Raw genomic sequence first — 4495 nt, forward strand, 5'->3', positions numbered from 1 at the left:
ATATATATATATTTATATTTATATATATATTTATATATATAAAACTGGCCTATAACTTAAATGGCCACACAAAACAACTTCGGGTCTCGCTGGTTGCAAGCCCTCAAAATTCAGCAAAACAAACACAATTTGTCTTTTTTTCAACTTATTGAGGATTTTTTTTCTACATTTTTTGTTTTAAGTTTTTAATTCCCAGCTGGTCTCCAACAGTCTAGGGACTCCAGTGAGTCTTTAGATAGTCAAGTTTTATGAAGTTCTCTGCCCTTCACTGAGCCATGACTGAGGACCTCACTAACCATTCTGTGGCAGAAGTGATGAACCTGGCAGACCTCAGATCTGCTCAGTTTAGTGGGTATTTTCTTACTTTAAGAGGATTCACACATCACCATACCTCACTGTACAACACAAGGCTACGACAGATCATGATCCCATGTTTATAGATGGATTTTCTAAAGATTTATTCTAGAAATACTTGAAAAACTCATCTCCAAAACTACAAACATTCACTGTTCAAATCCCTTTGCAACGGGAAAAATTGTTCATTTTTATTTTCTCAAGTTCCTCGTATCAGTCCACAACAACAATTTGATAAATATCTGCACATCCTTAATTGAGTCGGCTCCAAAAGTTAATTATCTTACGTCGTGTTTAGGGGCAGCTTTAGTACAGGTGTGTAGGGAAATTACCCTCAGTTTGAAGTGTCACAGGATCAATCCCCAGCTCTTGTAGTGAATTAAACTGTCTTTACTATCCCCAATTTGTGTATTGTTATCAGACTGAGAACTTTAATGTGCTGTATATAGAGTTAAATACAGTATATATTACAGAGAGGTTAAAACACACATGGACCTTTTAACAGTAAAGGGAATAAGACACACCAACCACAAATTTGGATTTAATGCATGAAAGAAACATAAAATGAAGAATAGGCACTTTCATTTACTTTAATGCTGATAATATGACCAGCAAGCACCACCCTAGCAGATACTGGGCCTCCACCCTTCCCAACAGTGACAAAGCAGACACATGAACCAACAGGAAACACTGTAAACTCAACACAAACCCAACATGGCTGAGCCGTGTGTTTGATTCCTCTGCCACACTAAATGTTTAGCTGCTGCTGCTGTGGGACAACAACAGGCAGACAATGACACGTGTATTTAAGTATTTGTGTACAGCTGTGTACAGACTCAGTACACACACTGTCATGGAAAAACAGGACTTTACAGATGAGTTTGTGGTTAAGTTACACAACAGATTGTGCCAGATATCACAAAATGAGACGTCATTTAGTTATTTTAAAGGTTTGACTGAAACAGCTACAACTCAAGAAAAGCCAGTATGTATTCCATCACGGTATGCTAAGCCTTTAATTTGAAATGTGTTTTTATTTATCAGTAGAAGGAGTCTCTAGATCAAAACAAAAACTTCAACACATCCATGTGTAATCTGAGATGTCTTCCTCGGGCGTCCTGGTGACCTCAGGCTTTTAGACGCTGACCTTGTAGTTAAAGTTAGTCCTGGCTAAAGTCTGTTTTCTCCGTCATCCCGCCCCTCTGCTCCTGCTGGCTGGCTGGGAAATAAAATAAACCTACCAGGCAGAGCCGTGGGATTTTAACATCATCTGAGAAGCTGACAATGATTCTGGACAACATCAAGACAATCATGAAGTTGTGTTTCAGCAGAGAAGGTGCTAACAGTTTCTGGAGCCTTCTCCAGGACCTGAGCTGAGAGACAGCCGGCCCAGCCTAAACGTGCATGCAGCAGGCACGGTGCCAACCCTGAGCATGACAGAATGCTCTGACCGGATGTCAGTGTGTCAGGCTCCGCCGAGGTCACGGTGAGAGCAGCGTGCACGGATCACCAGGGCTAGTGATCCCACGCTGCAGCTGAATCGTGTGCGCAGGACTCTTACCTGTGGTGGAGTGCAGACTCTCCAGGCTCCAGTAGCGAGACAGGACCCCCCTCAGGGTGCTGCCCAAGCTGCCTCCTCCTCCACCCACACCGAAACCTCCATCCACCATGCTATCTACCCCTCCGCTCAGCGGACTCCCTCTGTCTGACTCGGACCCCGGCGATAACCCAGAGCTGCCACTGCTTCCACAGCTGCCCCCAGGCAGGGGCACGCCCCCCTCCAAGCCCTGCTGGGTCCGCATCCCTGTGTGGACACACAACAGGGAGGGGGCACCAAAGGTTCACGGCAAGAAGCGAGAGGAAACCAAGAGGTGGTGGAGCAGGTGGGTTTCTTTTCCTGGAGAGGCAGCAGAAAAGGAGGAGGAGGGAGCCTGCTGGCTGGTATATGCTGCACTGTTCGCTGAGGTACGCTCCAGCTGTCAGCTTGTTGTTTTCTCCTCCCATCCACAGAGGAGGAGAGCTCCTGTCCTCCTTTACCCCTGCACAGGATCGGCTGCCTCCTTCCTCTCAGCTCTCTCTGGCTAAACGGATGAGCATACTTTCATTTCCTCATATTAAGTCAGTTTGTCCTCCCTCTCCTCCCTCTCCCAGGCTGACATCAGTGGGGGTCCAGCTGGGGGGGTTGTGTCGCTCGACTGCCAGCGACAGCCTCACTGACAGAGTGAGCTCTGTGATGGCAGCAGGGAGGAACATGGTGCTGTGTCACGGTTTCAAGCTCAGCCCAAACGCTGGATGTTGCCCTCCACTTGATTTCTTACATTGCTCAGTCATCTTTAGTGAATGCCGAGTCAGCATTAAAGCTCTTATTTTCCTGTTTACACTTTTGTTTCCATAGGTGGAACAGCGTTGAAGTGGTTAGAGCTGTCACCTCACAACAAGAAGGTGGCAGGTTCGTCTCCCAGCCTGTGTGCAGTGTACATGTTCTGTCTGTGGGTGCTCCATTGTTCTCTCACAGTCCACAAACATGTATATTGGATCATTAAGGAACTCTAAATTTAAACGTGGATGAGAATGAATGCTGTTTGTCTCTATGTGTCTCTGTGATGGACTGGAGACATGTCCAGGGTGTCCCCTGCCTCTCACAGTGACAGCTGGTGACGGACACCAGCTCCCTGTGACCCAGAAAAGAGAGGCGAGCAAAACAAAAATGATTGAACAGATGGATGGATGGATGGATGGATGCTTCATTCAGGACATTACATCTATGAGTAAATGTTTTTTGTATCTATGATACATTTCAAAAATAAATTATGTATAATATTTTATTTTAATTGTAAAAAAAAATGTATCTTTGAGATGAATAATCTCATCAGATCCTTGAAAAAAATTTGTTTTTTTATTAATCTGTACTGGCTTTATTTTTAGCTTTCAGCTGCTCTTCTGATTATTTTAGCTACTGGTTTGCTAATTTAATCTTTTAGCTACAGCCATCGACACAAATAATGAGTGAAGTTTGAATATTCACAGTTTAGTTAAAATAGGTACATCTGATTAGTTAATGACTGCCACAGCTCCTTTCTTTCATTGACTGATAGTGGCATGCCAAGTTGTTTCTTAATGAAGATTTTCTTTAGCTGCAAACCATTTACCCCCCCCCCCCCCCCGCCCATTCTAAACTTTAAGCATCTCCAACATCTGGTTCTGCCATTTTAAGGAGAACACTCACATTATATGACTGGCAAACTATTATACAGAAATGTATAGCAATCTATAGCAACCTATAGCAATCGATAACAATATATAGCAATCTGTAACAATTTATAGCAATCTGTAACAATTTATAGCATTATGCAGCAATCTATAGCAATATATAGCAACCTATAGCAATCAATAGCAAGCTATAGCAATCTGTAACAATTTATAGCAATCTGCAGCAATCTATAGCAATATATATAGCAACTTCCAGCAATCTACAGCAATCTGTAATAATCTATAGCAATCTGTAACAATTTATAGCAATCTGTAAACATTTGTATCAATCTAAAGCAATCTTTAGCAATCTATAGCAAACTATAGCAAACTAATGCAATCTATTGCAATCTGTAACAATCTATAGCAATCTGCAGCAGTCTGTAGCAATCTATAACAATCTAAAGCAATCTGGAACAATTTATAGCAATATCCAGCAATATATAACAACATATAACAATCAATATAAAGCTATAGTAATATATATAGCAACGTACAGCAATCTACAGCAATTTGTAACAATCTATAGCAATCTGTAGCAATCTATAGCAATCTGTAAACATTTGTATCAATCTAAAGCAATCTTTAGCAATCTATAGCAAACTATACCAAACTAATGCAATCTATAGCAATCTGTAACAATCTATAGCAATCTGCAGCAGTCTACAGCAATCTATAACAATCTATAGCAATCTGTAACAATTTATAGCAATATCCAGTAATATATAGCAACCTATAGCAATTAATAGCAAGCTATAGCAATCTGTAACAATCTATAGCAATCTGCAGCAATCTATAGCAATATATATATAAAACAATCTACAGCAATCTGTAGACATTTGTATCAATCTATAGCAATCTGTAGCAAACTATTGCAATCTATAGCAATCTG

This window comes from Nematolebias whitei, chromosome 20 (assembly GCF_014905685.2).
Source record: "Nematolebias whitei isolate Nwh7 chromosome 20, NemWhi1, whole genome shotgun sequence".
In the NCBI taxonomy this organism is placed as follows: Eukaryota; Metazoa; Chordata; class Actinopteri; order Cyprinodontiformes; family Rivulidae; genus Nematolebias; species Nematolebias whitei.